Raw genomic sequence first — 19244 nt, forward strand, 5'->3', positions numbered from 1 at the left:
TCTCTCTAGCTCCCTGGATTGCTGCTAGGCCAGTTCCTCTACATCTTCAAGGCTGGCTTCAGATTCACTGCACCCATCTTGATTAATGACTTCACAGAGAAACTCATTTTCCCAGGAGCCGTTCACAACCTACTTGCCTGTTCCTGTTTTACTTTGATTCAACCTGCTTTTGTTTTTATGACGGACGTGTGTGTGGAAGCATTGGTTCCATGTTTGACAAGTACAGGACCAAGGGACTCTGCGATAACTCGCTGCCCTGAAGTCTGTGACCAGCCCCTCCAGCACTTGCTTCTCCTCTCCTTTATCCGAACTAATGCCCCCTGCACTGATTCACCTGGGCTGCCATAATGGTCTGTCTGCACTTGGAACCTGGCACTTTAAGGCTCCTTGGTGATATGGATGATGTCACAGATGGGAGTCTTCCATGTGCACCTTTACTTCCTAAAGATGTCAAGTGGATCAGGCCTCATACAGGCAAGCGTTTAAAGGACAAAGTCATACTTCAGTCGAAGGGGGGCACTGAAAGCCAATTAGTGGCAGGACATGAGGACCTCTCACCTCCAGTACCTGTAATGTGACCAACGGAACCGTGCCAGCTTTTAGGACACTTTTGTGGTTGTTTTTTACTCCCCCCCATCCATATCCAGTGGGTTCCTGGGGTCTGCCTTGCTCCAGAGGCTTTAGGAGAATGTAGAGCTTTGCTGGTTGCATTGGGCGGATTTGTCATGGCACGTGGGTCTCGGGTGTGAGCTTGGGGGCATCTTCATCTCCAGCTCTGCGATGGGGCAGCATGGCCTGGGTGCAGAGCTGAACATGGGGGGCTGTGGGTCTTGAGGATGCCGGACCTCCTGATGGAAGAAGTCTTGACCATCCCAACCTTCTCAACCAGGGGTTGTATCAGGCCCTGTCCCACAGCTTTCGGTGTAGATATGTGTATGTAGAACTGCCAGATCACTTTGAGGGGCAGCTCCTCAGCCCCCAATGGTGTGGGACCCTGTTGAAACGTCTTTTTCATTGGCACTTGCCAGGAGGAATCCTGGGGACCTATTTCTAGCATGTGGCTGAGGGTTGTAAATGAATATATACATGTACGTCGGTACTCAATTGGTCTTGGTGGCTGTTTGCAAAATATGTTTGTGAATGTTATTTCCTTCATAAATACAAAGTCTCTCTGCTTGACATGCTATCTGTTCAGTCCATCACTCTCCCATCTATCCCAAACCTGGCGACCCCCTGATGTCTGGATCACCTGATCCTATCTAGGAAACGAGGAAAAATGAACCTTTCTGACCAGGGAATTACCTGGTCAGGAATATTTGAAGCCTGGCCCTTTACGGCTCTGGGCCAACGTGCAGGTGACGTCACAAAATCCGGGTCCTATATCCACCGGGCCTTGGCGTTTTGTGTGGAAGTGCCGGAGGGTTGCTTGGTTGCGGAAGGTGAGGAGCTGGCAAGGGGGCACCCAGGGGAGGCAGGGGGGGTCCCGGAAGGTTGGTTTCCTAGCCAGCCGCCGAGTGTTCGCTCTGAGCACCCTGAACTTCCGCGGTCTTGCAAGCGGCGGGGTCGCTCCAGGACGGTGGCCCGGGGTGGTGGCCCCTCACCGGGACGCACCGAGCTCTCCTGCCGAAAGGTTTATCTTATTTATAAATTGATTTTGAGGGAAACAGGGTTGTTTTTACTGAGGAGAACTTACTTAGAAAGATGCATAAGGGGGGAACGCGGCCAGCCGGGTTCGATCCCGGCACCCCACAGCGTCCGATCACGGCCTGGAATGAGCCCAGAGCCCGGGGTAACCCCTGAACAAAGCCCCCCAGACCCTCAAAAAAGGTGGGTGGGTAGAGGAAGCACGTGGTCGAGGAGAAAAACGAATTTGAAGCAGAAAGGTCGTTCTGAAAGCTCCAGAAACAAGGACAATATCCGAACAAACAAAATAGAAAAAAAAGTTTTAATTTTTTTACGTGTTTTAGACCCTTACCCGGTGGCACTCAGGACTCCCTCCCTGGGGATCCAAGGACCCTTTGGGGTGTCGGGATGCGAGGCCAGCGCCCTCCCTGCTGACCCATCGCTCGGGCCCCTCACAAAGCAGAAAGTGTCAGAGCTAGAGGAAGCCTCAGTCTCCCCCCAGATCTGATGGGGCGTGTGAGGGCACCTCAGCGTTATCTTAGTTTCAGGGCGACTCCAGCACCTGGTCAGTCACACGGGTGGATGGATCATCCCAGCAGTGTCCCCGGGACATCCCTTTACTGGCCCCTTTTCATTCCTTAGGCTAATTGTGGATTAGGGCTAAAGCATGGGATTCCCTCATGAAAGGGACCTGGAGGCACATTCTTTTTCCTCTTGGGGGGGGTGTTAAGCCCCACCTGGAAGTGTTCAGGGGTCAATCCTGGGGTTGATCAGGGTACCCCATATCTGGGTCAGTAGCATGAAGGAAAAAGCATCCTCCGCTCTGTTCTGTCGTTCTTGGGGAGTGGCGGGGCTGGATGGGGGGGGGGGCTGGGCATATTCTTTATGTGCTTGGGGGTCAAAAGCGTTTGATTTTCACTGGTTTTTGTGCATTCAGTGTGTTCTGGGAGTTCAGGGAGGTGGGGAGCTTCTCTTTCCTTTTTATTTATTTTGGATTTTGGGTCACTCCCAGCCAGGCATTATGGTTACTCCTGGCTCTAAATTGAGCAAGCACTTATAGTGGTGGTAGGAACCATGAGGGATGCCCAGAATTAAACCCAGGTTGGCCACCTTCAAAGGAAATGCTCATTGTCTATGCTGTCACTCAGGCCCCAAGGTGTGGAGCTTTAAGGCAACTCAGGTTGTGTTCTGGAGGGGTGCATCAGGGTGGTGCTACAGAGGGTCTTGCAACCAAATATGCAATCTTAGCAAGACGTAGCTTGGGCACTTCCAGGGTGTGCCCAAAACTCTCTAATAATGCAAGTTAGGGTCACTATTGGGCACCACACCTTTATTCATTTAAATAAAATAATTATTTAGTCTGTAGGAAGTACAACTGCAAGACTCAGTTACTTCTCCTGCGTTTGCACTCAGGGATCACTCCTGGCTGGGCTCAGGGCACCGTATGGGATGCCAGGATTCAAACTTGGATTGGCCGAGTGCAAGACAAGCACCTCACCTGCTATACTGTATCTCCAATCTCTTTACACAGAAATTTCTTTTTTTTCTTTCGGATTTTTAGGGTCACACCCAGCGATGCACAGGGTTTACTCAGGCTTTGCATTCAAGAATCATTCCGGGCAGTGCTGGGGGACCATATGGTATTTCGGGAATCGAACTCAGGTTGGCTGCACGGAAGTCAAACTCCCTACCTGCTGTACCATCGTTCCGGCTCCAGAAATGTCTTCATTACTTAATTTATTGTACTTTTTTTGGCTACAGCAGCACTCAGTGCTCAGGGGTTACTCTTGGTTCTCAGTTCATGTATCATTTTTAGCAGTGCTGGAGTGGGTGAGCCTATGTACTGTTGCATATTGACCCCGGCTTAGCTGCTTGAAAGAAAAGCACCCTATCAAATTATTAGCTTTGCTAACCCTATGTGATTATGTTTCCTCAGAAAAAATAATTTCTGCCTCACCTGTCCAAATTCCAAGCATCTCCACTGTCCATCTCTCCAAGACCAGGGGTGTGCCCTGCTGTTGAAGTGAGTACTTGCAGAAAGGGGTGTTCTGGGGACCAGCTGCAATAGGTTCTTAATGTCTCTCTTAGGGGCTGGTGCAGTAGTAAAGCCACGAGGGCGTTTGTCTTTCTTGCGGTGACCAGAGTTATCCCTGCCACAACATCACTAGGTGATATTGTCCCCTGAGCATCACTAGGTATGACTCCAACCCTCCCACTTCAGAATTTGTCTTGACACATGAGCATTCTTTAAGCATCTTTTTGGGGTTGGAGTGTTTCTCCTGTCTTTTCCTCTCCCCTCTCCCCCCCGCGCTCCATTTGCTACAAACTTGGTGATAGTCAGAGACTCTCCTCCTCTTGTGTCTGTGTGTCTGAGATGCAGGGGGAGCCATGCCATGTCCCCCAAAAGTAAATCAGGTGCTTATCCCTTTGAGCTCCTCTCCTTGGGTGTATCTCACAACTTGGGGAGCAGATGAGGTGAGATTTGGGGCCACACCTGGTGGTACTTGAGGTCTGTGCCCTGCTCTGTGCTCAGGGGACTAGTGGACACTGGATACCAGGGGAGGCCCTCTGGGCTTCCAGGTGGCTGGCATCTGCTTCAGTCTGGTGTGCTCTCTCCTGTTTATACCTTCCTTGAAAGCTCTTGCATGTGAAATTTCTTGAGCCCGTACAACAGATGGCTGTTAGGGGAACATGAAGGAATTGGAGGCTCTGAGCAAAATTATGGACTTTAAAATCTTGTTTGAGCTAAATTTAATTTTTCTTTTCTTTTTCTTTTCTTTTTTCTTTTTGGGACACAGCAGTAATGCTCAGGTGTTATTTCTGGCTTGGCACTCAGGAATCACTCCTGGGAGTGCTTGGGGGACTGTATATGATGCCGGGGACCAAACATATGCCCTGCCAACTGTACTATCACTCTGGCTCCAAGTATAGTTTTTCATCCTCTGTTTCCTTTATAAAATCACGTACCCATAGGAGTAAAATCATAGTCTGAAAACCTGGCCTGTAAGCTCTGAGCATTTCTGGACGTGGTCCCAAAACAAAACAACAAGCCCAGAGGACTGACTGTTCAGAATATGTTACTAGATTTCACACCTCTTCTGTTGGCAGATATCTCCTCATTGCCTTTATTTGGGCAGGAGGAGGATTGGCTATGCGGGATTTTGCCAAACCCAGCAGTGCTCCGGGATCACTCCTTGGCAATTCTGGTTGTGAAGTTAAGTCTTTTGCGTTCATGACAAGTGCCCTCCCACTTACTGTCAGCTCTTTCGGGCCGCTGCAAACCTTTGAAATTGCAGCCTGTACTTCTGGCTCAGGTTTGCACTAGGAGGCCCCAGGTGCCAGCAACCCTGCCCTGACCTCTATCTCCCAGCTGGACCTCATCCCTGCCCCCTGCCTGTATCTTTCTCACAAGGTTCACATTATTTATATAGAATTTGAATTCGTGCAGTCAGAGATAGGCCAGGAATGCAGGACCTGCCCTTACAAGCAGTCTGCCGTGGTGCAGTCTCCTGTACAATGCAGGATTTCCCAAGCACCACTCAGGTAAGCTCAAAGTTCTGCCACCTGTAGCGCCAAATTCCAAACCTGCATTCTACAAAACTGGTTGGTGGAGGTTGACTTCTGAACAAATTACATATATATATATATATATATATATATATATACATATATATAGATAGATATAGATATACATATAGATAAACACATACACAAACACACACACGTATATATGCGTGTGTGTGTATATAGATAGATAGATAGATAGATATAGATATATGGTCATACCCTGTGCTTGCTGCCAAAAGTACCAAACGGTACTCAGTGTGGTGCCGGGGTATACAGGTCAGCCGTGTACAAGGCCAGTACTCTACCAGACTATAGCTCTGGCACCTAAATTTATTGATATATTTTTGGTTGGCTACACCCAATGGAGATTAGAGTTTACCCCGGCTCTGTTCTCATTGATAATAATAGGTTTGGGGACCCTGTGAGGTGTTAGGGATTGAACCCTGGTCAGCTATGTGCCAGACAAGCAACTTGTGGTCTGTGCTATCTCTATAGCCATCATAAAAATGCTTTTATGCTAAGTCGAGAAAGTTGTGTTCTTTTTTCTGATTAACTACAGAAATTCACTTTTTTTTTCTTTTTGGGTCACACCCGGTGATGCACAGGGGTTATTCTTGAGTCATGCATTCAGAAATGACTCCTGGCGATGCTTGGGACCATATGGGATGCTGGGAATCAAACCTGGGTTGGTTGTGTCCAAGGTAAACACCCTACCCGCTGTGCTATTGCTCCAGTCCCCCACAGTTCACTTTTTTGTGTTTTTGTTCTCGGATCACCGCCAGAAGTGCTCTGGGCTTACTCCTGACTCTGCACTCAGGAGTCACTCCAGGGGGGCCTGGGGAACCCTATGAGAATTGGGGGTTTGAACAGGATTTACACGTTGACAGATGTTCCTGGTCTCTCCTGGCGGGTCTCTCTCACTGTCCATATTTGGTGCTCTTGAGCCACTTCTCCACCCTGGACAGCTGTTGCTTTGGACCAATGGAAGTAGAACAAGGACCAGGCTGGTTACTGATTAGTTGCAGTTTATTCTGTCTCTTGTCTCTCCCTGCTCTATCCAACCCTCTCTCTAACTCGCTCTCCAATGCTCTCTGTGACTCCTCTCCAATCTCCCCAGCCACTCTTACTCTCAGCTCTCAGCCTTCTCTCTAAGTCGCAACCATGTCCTCTAACTCTCTGTCTCTACTTCTCTCACTGTATCATTGTCATCCTGTTGTCCATTGATTGACTCAAGCAGGCCCCAGTAATGTCTCCTTCTTCCTATACCAGAGATTTTAAGAAGTGCCACATTTGAGGCTCTTTCAGGGTCCGGAGAATGAGAACCATCATTGTTACTGATTTTTGGCATATTGAATACACCATGGGCAGTTTGCCAGACTCTGTGGTGTGGGCAGGATACTTCTGGTAGCCTGCCAGTTTTTCCAGAGTAAGACTAGATAATAAGATTTCGTGTGGCCGTGCACTTCCCAGAGCACGGTTTTATAGTCTTTGGGTCTTGGCCATTGATGGGATTACATGGCATCGGGGACAGTTGGTGGGTGTAATGCCTACATACTGGAAGATAGGAGATCTGGGTGGAGGAGGCCCAGTCCCAATACTAGCAGCTTGGAGATCTAAGCCCCAGGTCCTGCACACCTGGGTTCCTCTGCTGGTTCCTTCATGCGTGAGGCTTGTCTGAACTTGTGGAGAGTCATCATAAGCATGGCTGTGGCACGAACCAGAGATCTTCAGCTGCCGGGGCTCTTCTCGGGGTAGGGAGGGAAACTCAACACACACTCCTTCAAAAGGCCCTAGTAAGACAGCCAGAGGCGGAGGTAGGAGACTGTGCTGTTCTCTTCCAGGAGCAGGGTTTTATAGTCTCTGGGTCTTTGCCATTGATGGGATTACACAGCGCCGGGGGCAGTTGGTGGGTGTAACGCCTACATACTGGAATTTAGGGAATCTGGATGGAGGAGTACCATCCCCTTTTTCAGTCTCCTTCATTCTCCCTGTCTCCCTGAAACTGCTCTTTTCCTTCTCTCACCACGACCCCAATTCACGCCTCCCCCACGGGAAGCTCAATGAAAAATGGTTTTCCAGACTTCCCCATCACCTGCAGCCCACGAAGGAAAAGCAGCCCTTAAGGTATGCTACTCCTCTCTTTAGACCAGCAACTTAATTGACATATTTAGTTCTACTTCCTAATGATTACCATTGTGTATGGACACAGTAATAGACACTTTTAGGCTTGTTGGTGATTCTCCTTGGGACTTCTAACCACAGATTCAGACTACAGTCCTCAGGCCGGATCAATCACTCCTAATCCTATCAGGGTCAAAGTCTAGTTATTACTTTTTGATTCATGACAGAATTTGTCCATGACCAAGCTCTTATAGATAAGCATTATGGTACTTGGCCAGGCCCATTTCGATGCCAGGGTAGCTAGCTCACCACTTGCCATGGGTCCATCTAGTCCCTCATTGGACCCTTCTTTTGGGGATTGAGGAAGTAAGGGCAAGTGAGGCTTCAGTCAAAAGAGCAGATGTCTAGGAGGTGAAGAGAAAGACAATATTTACAAGTCAAAGTTCGATCAGGAGACAAAGGTAATTGAAAGGTTATGGGCAATCAACAAACATAAGCTCTCACTGGCCAGGGAGCAAGGTCAGACCACTATTATCCTACAATAACTGGTGATCCTCAGTGGTTTCTCCTGGCTCTGCACTCAGGTATTATTTCTGATAGTGCTCCGGGAGACTCTACAGGATCCTGGGGATTGAACCTAGGTTGGCCATGTGCAAGGAACACCCTACCCAGATCTACAGTTGCTCTGGTCTCAATTGGAAAGTTTAGATCAAGTAACTGTGCACAGAAATGTCGTTTGAAAGGATGGAAGGGGCGCCTTGATGAAATCTTTTATAAGTGGGAATATGGGTCAGGTCCCAAGCTCCCCACCTCCCAGCAGACCATTCCGTTTTACCTGTGATCACTCACAAGGTTGGTCACATTCCTCGGTCCCACCCATATCACTTTACTAATATTAGAGGTAAAAAAGGAAACATTTATGATTGGATAGAGCAAAATTCCATCCATCTATCAGTCAGATGGTTCTCAGGGGACCCTTTGGAATTCTGGACATTGTACCTAGATTGACTGCATGCAACACACTGTACTATCCTGATACTCTCAGTTTGAAATCATGTTTCTGAAACTGCCTCCTGGGGTTTTCTTTGTAGCTTAGAGTCCACTGCTCGCGTGTTTTCAAGGGGTAGAGCGTTGGCTGGACCTTGCACTCTGATGTTCTTACCAGCCTTTGTTCCTGTTCCATGTCTTCAACTCTCTGGGTTTCTACTAGGCCAGTTCCTCTCTGAATCGCCAGGGTTGGCTTCGATGTCACTGCTTTCATCCCCATCAGGATTTATCATTTCCCCAAGAAACTCATTGTCCCGTACCCTACCAGCTGCTTAACTGCAGAGCTTGATTTCTTTTGACATGAAAACTCTCATGGCATAGACTAATAATTGGAATCCTTCTCTGTACTTCTACCTGGTAGCAGCCAGCCCTAGTGGAATGTCTCTTCCTGCACACTGTGATAAAGGCTCAAGTGAGCAGTTTGACCCTCATCCCCACAGGGATGCTGAGACAGGTGGGATGTCTTCTGGGGGTGATCAAAAGATCACTCTTCCCATGTCCTCAGCACCATCACTTTCCCATAGAAGCTCATATTGGACAGAATCCCCAGAAATGTAAGCCCTGAGGACAAACTTTTGAGTCCAGCATCACCCCGGTGGAACTATGTGAACATCCAGACAGGAGAGAAACCGTTTAAGTGTAAGGACTGTGGGAAGGCCTTCAATGGGTCCTCATAGCTTTTACACAGGAGATTTCATACTGCAGAGTTTGTATGCATGTAAGGAATGTGCTGTGGCCTTTCTCTGACTCATACATCTTAGTATGCACAGAAAAAGTCACACTGGAAAGAAACCATATGCATATATGGAGTGGAAAGTCTCTGCTTATTCCACAAGCCTTAGTACACAGATAAACTCACACTGGAGAGATAACTTATACTTGGGAGCAATGTAGGAAGGCCTTTATTTCTTCCTGAAGTCTTAGTTTTCATAATTTATGTTTCATAGAAAACCCTTATATATGAGTTAGGTGGAAAGGCCTTTCATTTCTTCTCAGGTCTTTCTGAGCATAGGAAAGTTCATACAGGGGAGTGAAACACTATTTGTGTCACTACTGTGGGAGGGTCTTCACTTACTGTTCAAACCTTTTTGTCCATAAGAAAACACACAGTGCATGATTCCATATATATATACATATATATATTTATGTAAGGAGTGTGGCAAGGCCTTTGCTTATTTCACAATCCTTTTGTGACACTGAATTTTTCATACTGGAGACAAACCTTATGTTTGTAAAGACTTTGGCAAAGCCTTCACTTTCCCCTAACTCCTTATTAAACATAGGGAAATTCATACTCGAAGAAAACATGTAGGGGTGTGGTAAGATTTTTACTCAAACCTCAAGCGTTGCTGTGTGAGAAAAGTTTATCCTGGATTGAGGTCTTATATATGAAAGGACTGGAGGAACATTTTGATGCAATGGGCATAGGTTTCTGAACAGGAAAATTCACAGTGCAGAGAAACCTCATAAGTGTAAGGGATGTGGAAAGGTGTCCAGTTTGACTTCAGCCCTTACTGCGCATGTGAAAAGTCATTTTGCAGTGAAACCTTATATCTGTCAGGAGTGTGGGAAGGACTATCCTGGATCCTGGGGCCTTATGCATAGGAGAATTCACACTGGAGAGAATCTATATATAAATATACATATTTATATATGTAAGAATATATATATTTATGTAAGAATGTGGAAAGCGCATTATTTGCACCTGCGGCTTTAAAGAGAATCCTGGAGAAAATCCTGTAGGTAAGGAATGTAGGAAGGTCTTCACGTTCCCTCAAGCTTTAGTAAATTTAAAAGTGATGCTGGATCAATCACTTCCATAATAACAATGGCCGGCGTCAGAACAGTGCCCTGACGTAAAACAATTTTAGTTTCAACAAGTGGGTGGGGGATTGATACAAAAGTACAATAAGGAAGGAAATAATCCTGTTATGTGTGAAAGCTTCTTGTGATAGTAGTACCAAAGTGAAAGGTACTTGCTGATTATCACCTACACCATGGTTATGATGATGTCCTGGCATGTGGACTTCCCAGTATGTTAACTGGTAAATAATGGTTCTTAGTGATAAGGCAAGGTGGAAGGAATTAAATAAGAAGTAAATAGGTACAAACATTGCATTTTGCTGGGTACTGTCAAGACCCACCATGGTTTCATTCTTTGCTGTGACTCTGACTTGGCTCAGAGACCCTGCTTTGCAGAGGATCATGGCAGAGATCAACCAGGATGCTGTGGTGAGCCCTTTTTACGTTGGATAGACAGGCAAAGCTCCATTCTTCAGGCCCTTCTGTGTTATGTTCTGGTAGTCACATCCCGCTGTGCTGTCCATAATTTGTGTCCAGATCAGCCACATGCAAGGAAGCACTTCACTCGCTGTAGCATATCTGCACTCATTGTATTCGGTTTTCCATTTGATTTACACAAACATTGAGGGTAAATGTTTTGAAACTTACACTTTGGAAGCAGTAAAATCCTAACTATCTATTATACACCAAAATGGGACCATATACAATCCAGATGATTGAACCTGGGTCAGCTGCGAACAAGGCAAACACCCTGTCCACTGTGCTTTCACTCCAGCAAACCAGCCTTACACATTTACCTCAATTTTCCTAGTTCTCTGCACAGCTGGTGACTGACCCTCTAAGGCTGCTTGCAGAAGTGGAAGTGACGTCACAGCAGGGCATTTACGTGTTTGCATGCAAGACGCTGGATCAGGCATTCATTTGTTACGCAGGTGAAGGGAGAAGAGGCTGTCCCACGTGGAAGGGGTCTGTGAAGGCCAGTTTTGTGGCAGGACACTAGCGGCCTCCCGTGAGCACCCCGCTCCACGCCTCCCGGTGTCTGTGTTAGGGTTCGAGCGCAGGGCAACCACACCTGTCAAGGAAAATTCTGAGACACCAAGTCCACACAAAAGCAAGAGGTTTATTCAAGCTTGCTTGGGCTCACAGCGTTACCGCAAACAGTCAGTGGCTGAGAGCCCCGGGCCTCTTCAAAGGGGGCTTTTTATAGGGCATCTTCCCGCGCATTTCAGAAAGCCCATGCACAAGTCATCCAATACATTTGAACTATTACATTAGAAGCTGCACACAGGCAGCCAATCGTTTTGCAACAAGCCATCAGCACCAGCCACTCTCTTCTGTACAGGTCACCAGGCCATCCCAACGGGCAGCTAAGTAGGCCTTTTCTGGCCTTATGGCCATATTAGGTGGATTCCAAAAACAGGGAAATACCTTATTAGGCCCTCTCTGGCCCTGTGACCTTATTAGGTGGATTCCGAGGGCAAGGAAATACCTCATTAGGTCTTTTCCGGCCTTATGGTCTTTTTTGGCGAATTCCAGGGGCAACAAGAAGATGGGGGTACTTGGTGATTTCAACAGGACGCAGCTGCAGGGCACGATATAGGCTGGGACTTGCTTTGCTAGGGCCCAGTTGTCATGGGGCTATCTTTCATTCCCCCCTTTTCTTCTAGTAGGTCTTCTAATCCTAGAGACCTTTATTCTGTAATGCCTGGTATTGCTGCCTCATCACTAATAGCTTGACCTCTCCCAGTCGGTTTTGTATAAATGCAAGCAGGCCACTAAGAAGGCAAGGGCCGATTGTCACTATTAGAAGGAGCAGAACGAGAGGTCCTGCTATGGCCGAGAGTAAAGTGGTCAGCCATGGGGACTTGTGGAATCATCCTTCGAACCAACCCTGCTGATCCAGCAGATGTTTCTCCCGGGCCTGTATTCTTTCTCTTAACTTGGCCATAGAGTCTCTGGTCACACCATTGTGGTCAGCATAGATACAACACTCCTCCCTTAGGGCCTCACATAACCCATCTTCCTTCAGGAATAACAAGGCCAACCCTTGCCTATTTTGGAGGACTACTTCTGACAAGGATATTAGGCTTTTTTCAAGGCCGATATGGAGCCTTCGATCGCCTTTAGATCCTGATTAATAGCTATGTGCAGTTGTTCCAGCTGTCTAGGGGCCTGGATTAGCGAAGCAGTTCCAGTACCTATCCCTGCGGCTACTCCCAATCCCAACAAAACTGCCAGGGTAAGGCTAACAGGCTCCTTCTGGAATCAAGTCTTTCCCAGCTGTACTTCTTTGAATTCCTCCTCAGGGTAGTAAGTCAGTCTGGGAAATATTTGTACCATTAAGCAGAAGTCCCGGCTGCTTTTAAATACCTGGGTGGAGACGCACGGGGTCAGACCAGTGTTGCAGGCGCAGCAGGTACTGTTTGCTGGTAAGATGTACTGAGCCGAAGATGTGGGGGTTATAACCTGAGCGCACCTTTCCTAGACAAGTTCCCTCTCCTGAGACCTGGACAAGTGTAAGCTTGTGGGTGGTACTCCAATCACAGCGGGTGGGATCATTCGTTTCTTGGAGTGATCCATTTACTGCCAGCTTGATCTGGGAGAACTCTATTTGGACCAATCGCCCCGTGGTCCACAGCCTCCTGTCTCAAACTAATGGTGAACCAGAATCCAGGGTCAGGATGGGAAAAGTCAGGGACATAGATCCTTAGTCCCCAAGTTCTCCCTTTAAGCCACTGGAGAAGGTTTTCCTGCCTTTTGCTCTGGGTAGTGAAGGTGATGCTGAGGGTATTATCATAGGGGCCGCCCTGATTACAGCCCCTCAAGTTCCTTACACCGCTCCAGCCCCAAGCGGCCTTGATCCAGTCCTATGAGGAGGCAGGCTTCCAGTAAGCTTGCCCTGTGGTCTCGCAACCCCAGGCCTTACAATAAAGGGCCTCCGGCCCTCCACAAGTCCTTTTCCCTTAACGATCTCTACCATCTTTTGGACAGATATAGAATTGTTGCAGCCCGAGGTGACACCTTCTCTCCCTAGTCAAACACCCGATGGTTCCCCCTACTCCTGCATGGCCAGCATTTGCTCTGGAGTCACCTCTGTCTGGTATTACTTCCTCCTTCCCCACATCCCAGGTGTCTAGTCCCAAGACAAGCTGACACATATCTGGGTGCAAAGTGGGCCACCACGTACTCGGAGTGTAAGTCCCCTTGACGGGCCAGGCCACTTGTCCAGTAGGGGATACCATCTCCCAAGTCAAGTGCTGGGGAGCGTGGGGATTACAGGTCATGGGGGGGAGAGTCCACAGTCCTAGCCACACGGCAGATGCACAGTTTGAGGGGATTCTCAGTCTTCTCCAGCTTCCAGGTAGATTTGGTCGGAGAGGCAGGTTTGAGGTGAGAGGCATGGATCCATGCGGCGATGCCATCGACCTTCACGGCAGTCGGAGTGGTCAGGATCACCAGGTAGGGTCCCTTCCACCGAGGTTCCAGAGTCCGGACTTGGTGTCGGCGGACGTAGACTGTGTCCCCGACCTGGTACCAGTGTGGCACCTGCAGGTCACCAGGCTGATACGCGGCGGCCAAATGCTTCCAGACCGAGTGTTGGACTGTTTCGATTGCTTTCAGCCTGGCAATTAGAGGGGTAGACAAAGGGATCATGCCATCAAATAAATTCAAGTCCCTCACCGGAGGGGGAGTTCCATGTAGGATCTCAAAGGGTGTCAGGTTTAGCAAAGTCGGGGAAGGGGTGTTTCGGGCTCGGAACAGGGCATAAGGTAGGAGCATGGTCCAATCTTTCCAGCCGGTTTCTACAGGTAGTTTAGTTAAGGTCTCTTTTATGGTTCTGTTCATCCTTTCTACCTGTCCTGAACTCTGGGGTCTATATGCACAATGCAATTTCCAATTTATCCCCAGTGCTTTAGCTAGTCCCTGACTTACTCGGGCCACAAAGGCCGGCCCATTGTCAGACCTTATAGTATGGGGAAAACCGAACCTGGGGAAGATTTCTTCCATAATCTTCTTCACTACTACTTGTGCAGTTTCTCCCTTTGTCGGGTAGTCCTCGGGCCATCCTGAGAAAGTGTCCACCATCACAAGTAGATACTTGAATCCATATCTAGCCGGAACTATTTCTGTGAAGTCGATCTCCCAATACTGCCCCGGTCGGTCCCCCCGAGTCTTGTCCCTGCACTAACTACCATACCTGCTGGGTAGGCATTAACCTTTTGACAAGCCTCACAGTTCGCTACTATGGCCTTGGCCAATTGCTGTTCCTCCTCAACGGTCAGGCCAAAGGTCTGGGTTTTCAGTAATTCAGCCATTTTCTGGGGCCCCAAGTGAGTGAGTTTGTGAAGAGTCTGTAAGTAAATCAAGGCCTTCTGGTGGTCGTCCCCCTCATGCCCGTCACCGCTTTGCTGTGGAGCCTCTGCCTCTTGCCCGTCGTCATTCCTCAATTCTAGCCCTTCTTCGGCCACCTGGATTGACGCAGCCGGGGAGAAAGCAACTGCCCAGTGGGCTTGTTCATCTGCCTTGCGGTTCCCAGTGGCCACCGGGTCTGATCCCCGCTGATGACCCGGGAAGTGGACGATGGCTATTTCAGCAGGGAGGAGGACTGCTGCCAGGAGCCGTAAGATCTCAGGCTTGTTCTTGATCTCTTTCCCAGCTGATGTCAAAAGACCCCGCTGCTGGTAAATGGCCCCATGTATGTGGGCAGTGGCAAAGGCATACCTACTGTCAGTATAAATTGTAGTTCTCTTACCTTCTGCCAGTTCTAATGTTTGGCCCGGGCAATGAGCTCGGCCTTCTGAGCCGAGGTTCCTTCAGTTAATTTTTTGGTCCAAATGGTAGCTTCGTTACTCACCACGGCTGCCCCCGCCCTCCTCCTTCTGTCCGGGAGAAAGCTGCTCCCATCTGTGTACCAGGTATCATCCGGGTTCTGCAGGGGCTAGTCCTTTAGATCTCGCCTTACTCCCATCTCTTCGGCTAGGATGTCTTGGCAAGTTGTAAGACTGGTTCCTGCTGTTTATCGGGTAATAGGGTGGCGGGGTTCAGGATGGAAGGGGAACTGAAAGTTACCCAGTAAAGACCAACAGGACGTTTTGATAGTATGTAATGCGGGCGTTCGTGAGCCACCTGTCGGGTGGCTGGCGAACCACACTCTCCAGGGTGTGTGGAGCTATCAGCATCACTATCTGGCCTAGCGTCAGCTTGTCTGCGTGTTTTACCAAGAGGGCCGCAGCTGCTATTGCCTTCAGGCACCGGGGCCATCCACTAGTGACAGGATCCAACCTTTTTGACAAATAGGCCACCGGCCTTTTCCATGGTCCCAAGGTTTGAGTCAATACACCCTTGGCTATCCCTCCTTTCTCATCCAAATAGAGGGTAAAGGGCTTTTCTATGTCAGGAAGGGTCAATGCTGGTGCGCTGAGCAAAGCCTTCTTGATGTCATCAAATGCCCTCTGTTGCTCAAGCCCCCACTCAAAGGGAATATCATTTTTGGTAAGATGGTACAGAGGCGCGGCTAGGGAGGCAAACCCGGGGATCCACAGTCGGCAAAATCCTGCCATCCCTAGAAATTCCCTTAGCTGACGGCGGGAACTGGGGGCGGGGATCTGGGTTCCCATCTTTTTCCGGGCCTCTGTGAGCCAGCGATGCCCACCCCGAATCTTATAGCCCAGCAACGTTACCTCTCTCTTGCATAGCTGAGCTTTTCGAAAAGAAGTTCGGTATCCGAGTCTAGTCAGCTCGGCGAGCAGAGTCTGTGTCCCGCACTCAAGGCCTCCTCAGATTCGGCCGCCAGCAACAGATCATCTACGTACTGTAAACAGGGTTACGTCTGGGTTTCCCCGGCGGAAGGCGTTCAGGTCCTCATGGAGTGCCTCATCAAAAATGTTGGGGGAGTTCTTGAACCCCTGTGGTAGTCGCGTCCAGGTGAGTTGACCTGAAATCCCCTTTTCGGGGTCAGTCCATTCGAAAGCGAAGAGAGGCTGGCAGGAAGGATGCAAAGGCAGACTAAAAAAGGCATCTTTTAAGTCCAAGACAGTGTACCAAGTTTTGTTCGGCCCCAATGAACTGAGGAGATTATGAGGACTCGGCACAGTGGGGGTGGATATCTTCTACTCTGCTATTTACCTCCCGGAGATCCTGTACAGGGCGTAATCCCCTGTCCCCGGCTTCTGGAGCAGAGGTGTGTTGCAGGCTGATTGACAGGGCACTAGCACCCCCTGCTGGTATAATTTATGAAAGTGAGGTTTGATCCCTTCCCTAGCCTCTTTGCTCATCGGGTATTGACGAACCCGCACTGGGGTGGCAGTGGCTCTGAGGGTCACCACCACTGGAGGTTGCTGGGTAGCTAGGCCGATCCCCACCGTTTCTGCCCAGGCCTCAGGAAACTGTCTTAACCAGGCATCCGCTTCCTTCAACGCGGCCTGATACAGTCGGTATTCTTCATCTGCCCTCAGGGTTAGTATGGTAGTCACTGGGGTATCGTCCAATTCCACAGATCCAACTAATGGATTCTGGAATGTTACCTTGGAGCCCGTTGGGTCAAAGGCGATATTGGCCCTTAATTTGGTTAGCAAGTCTCTTCCCAGTAAGAGAGCAGGACAATTTGGTATGACCAAGAATGAATGCTGGATCTCTCTTTTTCCCAAATTCATGATCCGTTTGGTGGTCCAGGGTCGGTAGCAGCTGCCGTTTGCCCCATGAACTAGAGATTTCTTTGTTGACAGTTTCCCTAGAGGTTTTTGCAGCACCGAGTGCATTGCTCCCGTGTCTACTTCAAAGTCAATGGGGGTCCCCTCCACTTCAAACTTTACCCTGAGCTCGCGGAGGGGGTCCGAGCTCCGACGACCCTAGTCATCAAGGACCAGCAAGTTTACAAGCTTTTCTCCTTTCCTTTTCTGGGGGCACTCGTGGGCCCAATGCCCAAACTCTTTACAGTAAGCGCATTGGTCTGTCCGCAGTCGTGAGCATGGGGTCTTGAATTCCTGCCCCAGGGGTCAACAGGACCCCTTGGGAGGCCCTCTAATTTCTCCCCTGCTTGGCTGCAACATAGCGGCTTGTATCTTTGTCACCTCCTGATCCCTCCGTCTTTCCCTTTTCTCCTTTCTCAACTCTCTTGCGTTCCCTTTCTTCCCTCTCTTTCTCCTTTCTCTCTTCTCTCTCTTCTGGGGTCTCCCTCTTGAGATACACCTTATCAGCTTCCTTAACTAGGTCCCACAAGGTCAGATCCTGGATCCCGTCTAGTCTTTGTAGTTTTCTCCGAATGTCTGCAGCGAACTGTCGAATAAAAGCTATGGCCACCGACCCCTTATGCTCTTCACATTCGAGGTCAAAGGGTGTGTATCTCCGGAAGGCTTCCATGAGCCTTTCCAAGAACCTAGTGGGGAATTCATCAGGATCCTGACTCACTTCCCTTACCTTGGCCAAATTAGTGGGGCGCCTGGAGGCTCCCCGGAGACCCGCCAACAGAATCTGGCCATAATTGGACAGATGCTCCCTACCTTGTAAGTTGTTGAGTCCCAATTGGGGCGACGCAGCAGGAACTGATCCTCAATGCCGTTAGGGAGTGCGGTCGGTCTCCCATCATCTCCTGGAACATTCTTGCGGGCTTCCAGGAGAATCCGGTCCCATTCCTTGGTGGTGAAGAGAGTGTCCAAAAGTTGCTGACAGTCGTCCCAGGTAGGCTGGTGGGAGTGGCAGATAGACTCAACCAGCCCAGCCAACCTGGTGGGGTCCTCGTAAAAAGTGGAATTGTTATTCCGCCAGTTATAAAGATCTGAGGTAGAAAAGGGCCAATATTGTAAAGTTTGCAACCACCCCCCATGCCCATCGTCTATCATGGGACCATATGGACACAGGGGGAGAGCAACTGTTTCTCGGGGATGAGTCTCGAACGGTTCAGGCTCCTTCTGTGGAGCTCGTCGTCGCCGTGCACGGGTGCCTTGGCCGGGGGGGCTCGAGTATTCCTGACCAGGCTGGGAGAGTTTGGGCTTGTCCTCACCTGCCCTCAGCGGCCGTCGTAGTGGGCTCCAGCTCCCTCCCCAACGCATTCTGCCCAGCTCCTACTGCCTGCAGGGGAGGAGCCGGAGCCAGGTCTCCTCCTGCTGCAAGGGGGAGATCTGCGTATATGTGTGGCACAGCTGGATAAGGGGGAGGAGGAGGCGGGGTGGAATCCAAAAGAATAAGGTCCCCCTGCGACTTGGGGAGAATCGGGGCTGACGGGATCTGCGGTCTGGGGTTAGTGGGCGGCGAAGGCGTTTCTCCCTGGACCATGAGGACCTTGGATTCTTCTTTCGGTGTCTGTTTGGAAAGAAACGGCTTTACCCAGGGACGGGGGTTCTCACAAAGGTCCCTCCAAAGAAGAATATAGGATTGTTGGTCAGGGTGACCAAGTGGGTCAGGTCTGAAAATAACGTCCTGTACTGCTCGGACCAAGTCCAAGTCGAACGCTCCATCCGCCGGCCACTCGACTCTGAAGGTCGGCCATTCGGCCGAACAGAAGGTCCGCCACTTTCCTTTCTGAACGAAACAAGAGAGGTTAGATCCTCGCTTACGGACCTCCGACCAGTGGTCCAGAGTAAGGGAAAGAGGAGTTGGGAGGGTCTGCCCCATGGCCAGTGTGGAGACTTCAGAGAGGAAGAGATAAAGACAAAGAGAGAGAAGGAGACAGGAAGTCACACAGCGACCCAGGAGGGTCGTCCACAGACACGCCAAGGGAAGAAGTCTTCCAGCTGTTGGAAGGGGTACCGGTAAAAACTTCACTGTCTCGCTCTGCCTGGAAGGAGGCGTCCGTGTCTCCTTCACCCCAAACGGAGCCTTCGGGTGTCCCCGGGGTTCTACCACCACTGGGGCGTCCCCCAGGGTCGTGGCCTCTGGTCTCGGATCACGTCTGTTCGCCACAGCCAGAGGGCCCTCTCGGACCCAATCTCATAGCCACTGCGAGAATCCCCTGACCGGTCGACACACATACACACCGATTTAGTGATCGCTGAGTACAGGCGCCTTACTCACCCCGAAACGTCTTATCAGGGAGATCTTGATCAGGTGGGCAAGGGTCCTTTTGCTCCCAATCCCGGGCGAGCCCG

General features: G+C 49.6%; 1 pseudogene; it reads right to left on the bottom strand.

Annotated features, from left to right (window-relative positions):
* Positions 1–13434: 13434 nt before the first annotated feature.
* Positions 13435–18771, bottom strand: LOC130022178 (uncharacterized; annotated as a pseudogene).
* Between the last annotated feature and the right edge of the window lie 473 nt (positions 18772–19244).

Source organism: Sorex fumeus, unplaced genomic scaffold (genome assembly GCF_029834395.1).
Source record: "Sorex fumeus unplaced genomic scaffold, SorFum_2.1 ptg000019l, whole genome shotgun sequence".
NCBI lineage: Eukaryota > Metazoa > Chordata > Mammalia > Eulipotyphla > Soricidae > Sorex > Sorex fumeus.